Raw genomic sequence first — 11874 nt, forward strand, 5'->3', positions numbered from 1 at the left:
TCCCAAAGTGGCTTTCGTCTCCGCCTCGGCCTGCCCCCCGCGGCTTCAATTTCCCTAACATTTTTCTCTACCCGGTATGTTTCCCCAAGCTTTCCTCCAACAATACTCCTCCCTCATTTCTCCTGGCCTCTCCCACAGTCCGCATCCGAGTCTGTTTGTTCTAGCTTTCACTTTCGCTTTCGACCTTAGAGATTTCTCCCAGCTTCCCCCCGTAGTCCGTATCTGAGTCTATGCCTAGGCTTTCAATAGCTTCTTCCGACACCTTTTTCGTCCGGCTTTTCCCTAGGCTGTTTGCTAGTCTCTCTCTCCGATATTTTCCACTTCTTCCCGTTTCTTCCCTCCTAAGTTTCCTATCCGTCCTAGGTTTCCTATCCGAGTCGCGGCACCATTATGTCGCTCCCCCTCTTCGTGGAGGAACGACACTAAACCCTGCCTGGGCTTCATATCCGAGTCACAGCACCATTATGTCGCTCCCTGTCTTCGTGGAGGAACGACACAGGACCCTGCGTTGTTCTTTCGTCTGCTTGGCCCTCCCCGGGTTTGCTGCTGGTTCTTCCCGGGTTGGCTGCTGACCCTTCCACCTCCGTGGAAGGGCGGTTCCCCCTGGCCACATTCCCCACTTCCGCAGGGGAGCGGCACACCGCCGGCCGGCTCTCTCGGGGGCTGCACAGGTGTTCCCCTTAGATGTTCCCCTTAGATGTTCCTGGTGCATGCCGTCTCTCTCCTCCTTTATAGTCCTCCTCCACCAATCCCAACTCTGCTACCCACAATGCCGAGCACGCTGCTCTCCTCCAATCAGGAGCAGGTCCCACAGTTTATTGGTTGAACTGGAGGCAGCTGTGCAGAAGCTGTTTCCCTTCTCAGGGCCATATTGTGGGAGAGCAGATGCATAGAATAAGTCTTAATTCCAGTAACCTAGTCCAGTCCGAGCTGCTCCCCACAAGTCTGGGCCTTCAACAATTGGCACCTGAATGCCCAGACAGTCTGCATGGAGCTCAGCTAACATTCAGACAGGTTCCTCTTGACCAGGGACCAAAATTCATTAATGTGGATGTGAATTGTTATTACAGCTCCCATGAGTGAACAGTAACGTTTCTTGGTGTTGGCCTGGCTTCCATGTGACTCCCAAACTGTTTGAGTCCCTGTCTGCTGACCCTACTCCTCTCTACTTGGTTGCTCAGATTCAATTTCCTCTATTCCCATCATTGGTGTCCACTGAAGACACAACACATCCCCAGCTCCCCCTCCCTCGTCACTTCTGCTGACTCACTTCTATTTCTCCAAGGAGATTTAGGTAGAATGACCTAGATCTTCTTCCAGCTCTTTCCAAGTTGATCATTTTGCCTGGAAAATGCTTCTTAAAAAAACATTCTAAAAAGTCTGTTCTGGGTACAAAGAATAAAACACACACTGATCATCTCTTAATTTTTCTTGTTTTACCCACTGTAAAAAATCCTACTTTTCCTTAGGGCGAAGGTGAAACCTTTTACTTACTGAGGGAAAATTCACTTCTAATTAACTAAGGGAAAGAAAAATGATATCCTAGACTGGTATTCCAGCTTACTCTTTTGCTGCATTATTATATTATTATTGAACTATAATATAATAATATCAGATAGTAACCCCATTTTACCAACAGAAGTGAACACACTGACCATGCGATTATCTTTCTCACAAAAATAGCCAAAATTAAGCCCAGGAATTCTGTCTTTTTAAAGATTTATTTATTTATTTGAAAGTCAGAGTTACAGAGAGACAGAAGGAGAGGCAGAGAGAGAGAGAGAGAGAGAGACAGAGAGACAGAGAGAGAGAGAGAGAGAGAGGTCTTCCACCTGCTGGTTCACTCCCCAATTGGATGCAATGGCCAGAGCTGCACCGATCCGAATCCAGGAGGCAGATGCTTCTTCCAGGTCTCCCAGATGGATGCAGGGGCCCAAGGACTTGGGCCATCCTCTGCTGCTTTCCCAGGCCATAATAGAGAGCTGGATTGGAAGTAGAGCAACCAGGACTTGAACCAGCACCCATATGGGATACTTGCACTGCAGGTGGCGACTTTACCCACTATGCCACAGCGCCAGCCCCAACAGGTTAACATCTTAACCTAGATGTTAAGACGCTCCATGTTCCATACTCTTCTCTTTCCCTTCCCTTCTCTCCTCTCCTCTCCACTTTTTTCCTTTTATTTCTAAGATTTGTTTATTTATTTGAGAGCAGAGTTAGAGAAAGCGAAAGAGAGAGGGAGAGAGACAGAGAGACCTTCCATCTGCTGGTTCACTACCCAAATGGCTGTAACAGTCAGGGCTGGGCCAGGCTGAAGCCAGGAGCCTGGAACTCCATCTGGGTCTCCACATGGGTGGCAGGGGACCAAGCACATAGGCCATCTTCTACTGCTTTCTAGGGACACTAGCAAGGAGCTGGAATGTTGTTGGAGAAGCCAGGATTTGAACTGGTGCTCATATGGGATACCTGCTGAGCCACCATGCCAGGGCCTGACCCAGTAGTTTTTCTGTGATAATCATTCTGCAGTATCTATAAGAATTTCAGCTACCTCTCCACAAAGACTCTGATGGCAGGAACAGTGTCTTACTTATAATTTGAATTCCCATGATAATGCAATGTATCTGAAGATAGAACTCATTTAACTACCAGAGACTGAACAGATATGATAGAAATGGGCTCCAGCAAATCTCAGCAAAGGTCTCATAGCTCTGTACTTTCAAGTCCTCCTTCGAGAGTCAATACACACACTCACCACTAGACTGAGTGGCGTACCTGTATACTCCTTTCTGAACTCTTTTTCTAACAAATTCAGTAATCAACACATTGAATACTTTCTCCAGTAATTTCTGTTTGTAGCTCCAATAAGATTACAGAAAAGTAGCAAGTATTTTCAGTGGCTCCCATTCAGGAACGAATATAGCTTCAGCTCTTTCATTAGTCTACCGTAGTCCTTCCTCTACTTAGGCAGACCACAACACAGACAGCTCATGGGCAAGAGAGAGAATGAGGGACAGGAGAGGTTAGAGGGAGAAACTGGGCTTTCTCTCTTCCTCAAATGATGCACTCATTGTCTCCTTCAGTCATAATTCCCACAAGTGGATGGCAGTGATAGCCTCAAGCAAGTAACGGATGGCGTGATGACTTGACATCAGAGACAGCAAGGCAAACAGGGAGAAAGCTGTTACAGGAAGGAAGGCTTTACTCATTGTGACATAAAACAAAGCTGAGTCAATGAAATTATGAGGAAGTACATGAATTTGAGAAACATTTAGGAGTTAGAAAGTAATAATTCACGTCCTGGCTGAATTCGTGTTTTTGGCTTATCCAACTGTGTGGTTTGTTGGTGATGGCATTCATTAAGAAAGTGAACATTGCATAGTATAATACTATGGAATCTTTGTTAATTTGAATTGCCTTACAATTTTTATATTTCTAGTGTTTCTGTTTTATTGTGATTGTGAAAACAAACTTTATATCACTTCATAAAAACCATGGTGACTATAATTAATAACAATATATTACATTCATCTATGAAAAAATGAGTAGATTTTAAATGTCCTCACTACGAAAATATATGTGAGGTGATTCATATGTTAATTAGCTTGATTTAGCCAATCCATAATGTATCTATGCAGCATATCAAAACATCATATTGTACACCAGAATATATGCAATTTTATGTATCAATTGAAAAATTAAAAAATGAAAAAGCTTCACTGAAGTAAGAGGAATTTATTTTCAAGATAAAAAACATGAATAATAAGGAGAACAAATCCCATAATTTATCATCCTTCTGTGAATTCCATACTTCACATACAATCATAATCAGGTAATCAATTTCAACTGTTAGACTTTTTGAATTTTCCTGGTGAGGCCCAGGTCACACTCTTCATGGGGACACTACCAAACATTCGCTGTTCTCTTCAACCCTGTGTTGGGAAACTCCGCATGACCACACTCAGCATCCTCTGATAGGCCAAGCACTTCCTCCTCCTCAGCACAAATAGAGGTGATCAGGTTGAGGTGCTCCCACCCTTTCTTCCCCTTCTCATTCTCTCTTCCGATCAACCGCCATTCTGTCAGTCTCTCAGCTGCTTTTTGAGTCCCTCCATCTGTTTTTCTCCCACTATCACTACCTTTTCTGAATCATCCTTTTCTACCTAGACTTTTGCAGAGTCCTGCTCGTCTCAAGGGGCTCCGGTTTCCTCCCCCTTTTTCTATCTTCCACATCAAAAACCAAGTATCTTTCACTACTGTGAATTTACTAATGATGCACATTTCATTGAAACTTCCTAATGGGTTAGCAGCCTCACTTTGCCACACGGCTGTCTTCTTGACTGTGCCTCTTGCTTGGATCTCTCTATTCTCTTCACATTGACTCAGTTCTTCTAATGCATGTTTCTTATCACCCCCATCTGTTTGCATATGCTGTCCCAATCTGATCCAAATTATGATTTGATTTTTGTTTGTTTTATTTGTAAATGTTGAGTCTTAAGGTTTTTTAATTAATATCACTCCCTTTGGGAAGCTGTCCTGATTCTAACTTTGCCCTGAATATGGATTTGCTTTACTTCTCCTGCATGTACATATTGCACACGTCACAGAAAACTCACAACGTTTTCTGTTTACTTTCAGGATGTCAGGCTGCACTGTACCAAGGCAAAGCCTGTTTCTTTTAGCTGTGTCTTGGTCTTCAACACAGGTCCCTCTGTGTAGAAGATGCTGTGTAATACAACAGGTGAGTATTGAATGTCAAAAGTTTGAAACAGTGTTATTCTTTAAACTTGAGCCATTTTCAATGTGCATTGATAACTCTTTTAAGTTGAATGAAAAGCTTGCTTTTATCAATGTAAATATCCAATATTGATGTTTTGACACATTGGAATCTTGTTTTTACCCATACGGAGTACTTTGACAGATAACTAAAATTTGTTAATATAGACACAGTCTGCTGATTGCAGTTTTACCGACTTTTCCTAATCTATCACAAAATATTGAGATCCGAAACAGCCCGAATTTCTGAGACTCTGATTAAGGCAGATACAACTTCTAATTATATTTATTCATAAATATTACAATGTTTTAAAAGCAGACACCTTTCTACTCAACTGTCAATAGGTTCATCTTTTTAACCTGCAGAGCATGCTTCTCCAGGCTAAGTTAATTATCACTTGCTATCATAGTACTCAATAACATACCTGTTCTCTGGAGGTCATTTTGAATTCTATCATTACCTTTTGTCGAGTTTATCCTCTACAAGACTATCAGGTTAATCTTTGTGACATATTTTATTATTATAATGTTCCTATGAGGTAAAAAAGAGATTGACGAATTTCTTCTGTTTCCCAGGGAACTAGGTTTCAGAATTTAATGCAGGAGAAATTTTTTTTTCACAAACAAACCCTTGAAGATTCTCCATTATTTAAGTCATATGTCTGCATATGTGGATAGGTACATAGTGTGGAGCTTTCCTGGAATGAAAAAAGGAAAGAGATACTTGTCTTCTGAACAAGATGGGCAGGGAGAGAGCCCGATGACCCCTGGTGCTTAAACAGTAAGGCAGGGGAGACTTGAGCAAGAGCCATGAGGTATGAAACTCTCATCCTTAACCATTTCATTGAGAAAATTTACTCTAGTTTATTTCTTTTGAGTGTCACAATTTACATTTTTAATTTGTTTTATATTGGATTCAATTGTGCTGTAGACATGCTGGAAATTGATGATATAAAACATACTACAAACTAATTCTTATTTGTATTAATACATCAATGATGATTTGGAAAATATGTCAATTAATAAACATAGATGAATACAATTTTAGATTTTCCTAAACCAGTTCTGTTTACCAAAATAAAATTTTCAATTGATTTAAAAATCAAATGTCATTCATTCCTAAGGTTTTCCATTTCACTCCTATATGGTGAACTTAAAAATAATCACAGATCCTTAAGACTGTGGTTCCATTTGATTATTGCTTAGAGCCCTTCCCTAAATTCCTGCTGAACTATGGTCTTTTTACTTTTTACTGGCTGAACTCTATTTCATGGAGTGTTGAGCTTTTGTCTATAATGTAAATTAAACATATATTCTCTCAAAAATCAAAAAATAAAGGAAGAAGAAAGAAAGAGTAAAGGAGAGAAGGAGGAAGAAGGGGAAGGAAAATATCACTATATTCTTAGAATTAATTCTGTGAACTACTTTGAATCTGTTCTCTTTGTATCCATATTGCCTTAATATGAGAATTGTGTTATAGTAAGCATCATGCATTTGCTGTGATCCTGAGAATTTAAGGTATTCATAAATTCCTTGAAAAAAGATTTTCTAGGCAATATGTGTTTGTGCAAACACCTGGCAAAATTTTAGATGTCCCATGTGGTAGTTGTGGATGAAATTCACTGGACTTGGTCGTCTAAGCATGGATGTTTGCCAAAGCTTTGATACAAGTGCTTACTCCCAAGAGCAGCCATCTTGCATCTTCCATTACCTAAAATGCATCCTGACATTCCAGCCTTGAGATCAGAAGCAACAGCCACCCAGAAAATGCCGCTATTTTTGTCTTTCACCTTTCTTTTAATATTTATTCATGGAGGCAATTTTTCCCTCTCATAACTGAAAATCCATGCAGATCCATGTATTTTCACCTCTGGGAAAAATTATAATGATTTTAAGATTCAAATATAGCTATAATTCTATAATTAAAGGTTACTGCTACCATATAATAAACTTTTAACTTGAGTTAAATTTAAATTCTTGCCCTGCTGAGACCTTCTACAGATAGAAAATTGAAGAAGGGGACTTGCTTCTATTTCTCTCTTTCCAAGCCTTTGTTTCCAACCTTCTTCTCCCATTTTACTGAGTCTCTCAACTCCATAAAAGCTACGGTCTGTGGGCTGGCTGAGAGAGCAGAGCAGAACTGTCCTTGTATTCTGGATTTCACTGATGTTTTTCTGGTGTCTATGTTGGTTTTCAGAAGGTCTCACCGTTGTTAGGGACCTATGATGTCTATTTCCTTCATTCATATGTTGCTGAATATTTCTCGGTGGTTCACAGTTTATGATTGCTTATAGTCCTTGGAATTTTGTGATTTTCTTACAGGCTCTCTTGTTGGAGTCCTTTTGCCCTTGTGTTCCAAATATGGACTCAAATTCTCTGTGGCTCCTTTCATCAAGATGCAGAACCCAGTTACCTATCACATGAATCTGACTTGGCCTTGTGGCTTGCTCTGATGTAATACAAAAGTGCTGGAATTGTGTTATGAATACCAGGATTCTGTCCAATCATGTGAAGAAGACAAAAATGAAAGAAACTTGGATATACAGGGAGGCATCCCAACTACTTCAGTCAGTGAATGAAGACATTTTATGCTGTTCTGTCCCATCCAAGTTGCCAGTTGACTGAGCAACACTCAAGAATGAGCTCAAGTGTGGGTGTCATAAGAACTGCCCAGTAAGTCCAAAGACCTGAGAGAAAATAGGCTGTTCTTTTAAGCCACATTTTTATATCAAAGATTTACCTTACTGGCTGACTTTATTGGTTAGCACTCAAGAACTCCATGGCCCTGTGTGATCCACAAGACTACTCACGCCTGCTTTATTCTAAAAAACTATGTGTGTGCAGCTGATTTCTATGCAGTTTCCAGAGGGGGAAGTTTTCCCTTTCTGTTTTTGGTTCCTTAGGCTGGACCCTGGCACAAACCCATATCCTTCCAAGGATTGAGGCATGCCTGAGTCTCCCTGGAGTTCTTGTGGAAACTTCCATAGATAGATTTGAGGGAATATTGCCCCATGTCTACCTCTTCATTTTCAAAGAATCCCTCTCAAATTTTCTTTTGTTCCCATGTAGATAAAGGATATAATATTGCATATGCGACTTTTAGCTGCTGGTCTACAATCCCTCATATGCAATTCTTTAAGGAAATAGAACAGAATGAACAGAATATATATATGTATAGCAATCATATAATAATTATGCATACATATATAATTATTTGGCAACAATGTCATGAGACAGACATAAAATGAGGCGTTTTGTAGCCTTTAGAAATCTTTAATTGTCCCACTTCCTAGGAATATGTATGCATGCATTTTGTTGGAGAATCTCAATATATAACATTTACCAGTGGCATATAATATGTGGAATAAAAATTGGAATTATTAAATACCTATTTCCCAAAAATATACCAGAAAAAGGACTCTACAGCTCTTTAATGGACCCTTTTACTTTTATTTATTTTTTTTAAGTTTTTTATTCAAGTTATACAAGTTTCATGTATTTCATATATACAGATTTAGAAACACAGTGATATTTCCCACTTTACCCTTCCTCCTGCCAATTTCCAACCATTCTTTCTCCTTCCTCTCCCATTCCCACTACAAATTTTTACAAAGATATATTTTCAGTTGACTTATTGATTGTAAAGTAAATGCTACACTAACTAAATGAGTTCAACAAATAGTATGAAGAAAAAAAAAACATATTCCTCAACAGAAGAGACAAGGGTTGCAAACACTCAATGACTCTCAAAATGTCCAATTCACTCCAGTACATTACATTTTAGATACTCATTTAGTTACCTCAGATCAGTGAAAACATGTGGTGTCTTTTGGGAATTGCTTATTTCACTAAATGTAATGATTTCCATTTGCATCCATTTTGTTGTAAAACATAGAATTTCATATCTTTTTAGAGTTGAGTAGTACTCCATAGTGTATATATATCATACTTTCCTTATGCATTCAGCAATTGCTGGACATTTGGGTTGATTCCATATCTTAGTTATTGTGAATTGTGCTGCAGTGAACATAGGGGTACAGATAACTCTTTCAGATGCTGATTTCTTTTGGTTTGTGTTAATTTCCAGGAGTAAGATGGCTGGGTCATATGGTAGATCTATTTTCAGATTTCTGAGGAATCTCCATACTGTCTTTCATAATGGTTGTGCTATCTTACATTCCCACCAGCAGTGCATTAAGGTACATTCTACCCCCATCCTTGCCAGCATGTATTTCTTTTTGATTTTTGGATGTTAGCCATTCTAACTGGGGTGACATGATGCTTCATTGTGGTTTTGATTTTTCATTTCTCTGAGCATTTTTTCAAGAGTCTATTGGCCATTTGAATTTCCTCACTTGAAAACTTTCTGTTCAAGTCCTTCACCCATTTCTTACTGGATTGTATTTTTATTGTTGAATTTATAGAGCTCTTTATACAATCTGGATATTAACCCTTTCTAAGTCTCATAGTTTGCAGATGTTCTCTAATAATTTTATGGTATCAGATCATAGATTCAGGTCCTTGATCCATTTTGCATGCATTTTTTGTGTAGATGAAGGTAGGGAGCTAGTTTCACACGTTAGCATGTAGAGATCCAATTGTCCCAGCACCATTTGTTGAAGAGACTGTCCTTGCTCCAGGGATTGATTTTAGCTCCCTTGTCAAAGATAAGTTGGCTATAGATGCATAGATTGATTTCTATAGTTTCTATTCTGCTCCATCAGTATAAGCATCTGTTTTTGTGCCAGTACCAGGCTGTTTTGAGTATAACTGTCCTGCAGTATGTCTTGAAATCAGGTATTGGATGCTTCTGGCTTTGTTTTTGTTGTGTAAGATTGCTTTAGCTATTCAGGGTCTCTTGTATTTCCCTAAGAATTTTAGCATCACTTTTTATTGATCTGAGAAGAATGTCATTGGTTATTTTGATTGCTATTGCATTGAATCTGTAAATTGTTTTCAGTAGTATGGACATTTTGACGTTATTGATTCTTCCAGTACAGGAACATGGAAGATTTTTCCATTTTTGTGTCTTCTATTTCTTTAATGTTTTTCAATTTTCTTCATAGAGATCTTTAACATTCTTGGATAAATTTTTTCCAAGTATCTAATTTTTTTGTACTATTGTGGATGTGCTTGATCTTAAAAATTCTTTCTCAGACGTGGTATTGTCTTTATATACAAAAGCTATTGATTTTGGTGAGTTGATTCTATATCCTGCCACTTTACCAAATTCTTTAATGAGTGCTAATAGTCTCTCAGTGGAATCTTTTGGATCTGCTGTATATAGATTCATGTCATCTGCCAATAGGGATAATTTGACTTCCTCCTTTCCAATTTGTATCCCTTTGATTTCTTTTTCTTGCCTAATGGCTCTGGCTAAAACTTCCAGGATTATATTAAATAACAATGGTGAGAGTGGTCATCTTTGTCTGGTTTCAGATCTTAGGAAGAATACTTCCAGGTTTTCCCTATTCAATAGGATGCTGGTTGTGGGTTTGTCATAAATTGTCTTGATTTTGTTGAAGAATGTCCCTTCTGTGCCTAATTTGCTTAAGGTATTTATCATGAAAGAATGTTGCATTTTATGAAATGCTTTCTTTGCATCTATCAAGATGAATAATCATATGCATATGCAAAAACCATATGGTTTTTGTTCTTCAGTATGTTAATGTGATGTATCACATTTATTGATTGTGAATGTTGAACCATCCCTTCATACCAGGGATAAATCCCACTTGGTCTGGGTGAATAATCTTTCTGATGTGTTGTGGGATTTAATTAGCTACTATTTTGTTGAAGAGTTTTGAATCTATGCTCAGCAGGGATATTGAACTATAGTTTTCTTTCTCTGTTTTATCTTTTTCTGGTTTTTAAAATTAAGGTGATGCTGGCCTCATAGAAAGAGTTTGAGAGGATTCTCTTTCAATTATTTTGAATAGCTTGAGAAGGATTGGAACTAGTTCTTTAAATGTTTGCTAAAATTCAGCAGTGAAGATGTCCAGTCCTGGACTTTTCTTTTTTGGGAAGGTCTTTATTACTGATTCAACATCCAACTTGGTTATTGTTCTGTTTAGGTTATCTATGTCTTAATGGCTCAATTTATGTAGGTTGTTTGTATCCAGGAATCTTTCCCTTTCTTCTAGGTTTCCCAGTTTGTTGGCATACAGCTCTTGGAAGTAATTCCTGATGATTCTTTTTATTTCTGTGATATCTGTTGTTTCATTTCCTTTTTAATCTCTGATTTTATTGAGTCGGGTCTTCTCACCCCCACCTTGTTTATCTAGTTGGGCCAATGGTGTACCAATTTTGACTATTATGTATTGTGGTGAATATCTTTTCTGGTCATGCCTGTTAAGAGTTCCATGTGCTTCCTGTAGTTGGATGTCCTTTTCTATCTCTAAATTGGAAATGTTTTCTGTAATTATTTCACTACCTAAGCCTTCTAATCCATTCTCTCTTTATAGACCCTCAAGAACTTCCAAGACCCATATGTTGGGTCAGTTAATAGTATCCCATAAATCCTCAACACTGAGTTTAAGTTTTCTAATTTCTTCTTTGTGTGTGTGTGTGTGTGTGTGTGTGTGTGTTTGGTCTGACTGAAAGATTTCCAAAGATTTGTATTTTTGTTGTAGTTTGGATATTCTTTCTTCTTCTTCACTAAGTCTGTTAAGGCTTTCTACCACACTTTTTAATTTGATTTATTGAATTATTCATTTCTAATATTTCAGTTTGATTTCTCTTTAAAATCTGAAGTTCTTGGGAAAACTTGTCACTCATATCATGTATGGTTTTCTTTCATTCATGGATTTGCTTCTAATTGCTTTTGAGTAATCCTATGATTAATTTTTTAAATTCCATTTTTGGAATTTCATCAATCTTTTTTTTAAAGATTTATTTATTTATTTGAAAGTCAGAGTTACACATAGAGAGAGAAGGAGAAGTAGAGAGAGGTCGTCCATCTGCTGGTTCACTCCCCAACTGGCCGCCATAGCCAGAGCTGTGCCGATCCAAAGCCAGGAGCCAGGAGCTTCTTCCGGGTCTCCCATGTGGGTGCAGGGGCCAAAAGACTTGGGCCATCTTCGACTGCTTTCCCATGCCATA

General features: G+C 38.6%; 1 long non-coding RNA gene across 1 annotated transcript in view; it reads left to right on the plus strand.

The window, feature by feature from the left end:
* Positions 1-11361, plus strand: part of LOC127483808 (uncharacterized) — a 43247-nt gene extending 31886 nt beyond the window's left edge. Inside the window, exons 4-5 of the long non-coding RNA XR_007910517.2 lie at positions 4636-4738; positions 5350-11361. This is a non-coding gene — a long non-coding RNA (uncharacterized lncRNA). The remainder of the gene's footprint in view (positions 1-4635; positions 4739-5349) is intronic.
* The last annotated feature ends 513 nt before the right edge of the window (positions 11362-11874 follow it).

Source organism: Oryctolagus cuniculus, chromosome 12 (genome assembly GCF_964237555.1).
Source record: "Oryctolagus cuniculus chromosome 12, mOryCun1.1, whole genome shotgun sequence".
NCBI classification, from domain to species: Eukaryota; Metazoa; Chordata; class Mammalia; order Lagomorpha; family Leporidae; genus Oryctolagus; species Oryctolagus cuniculus.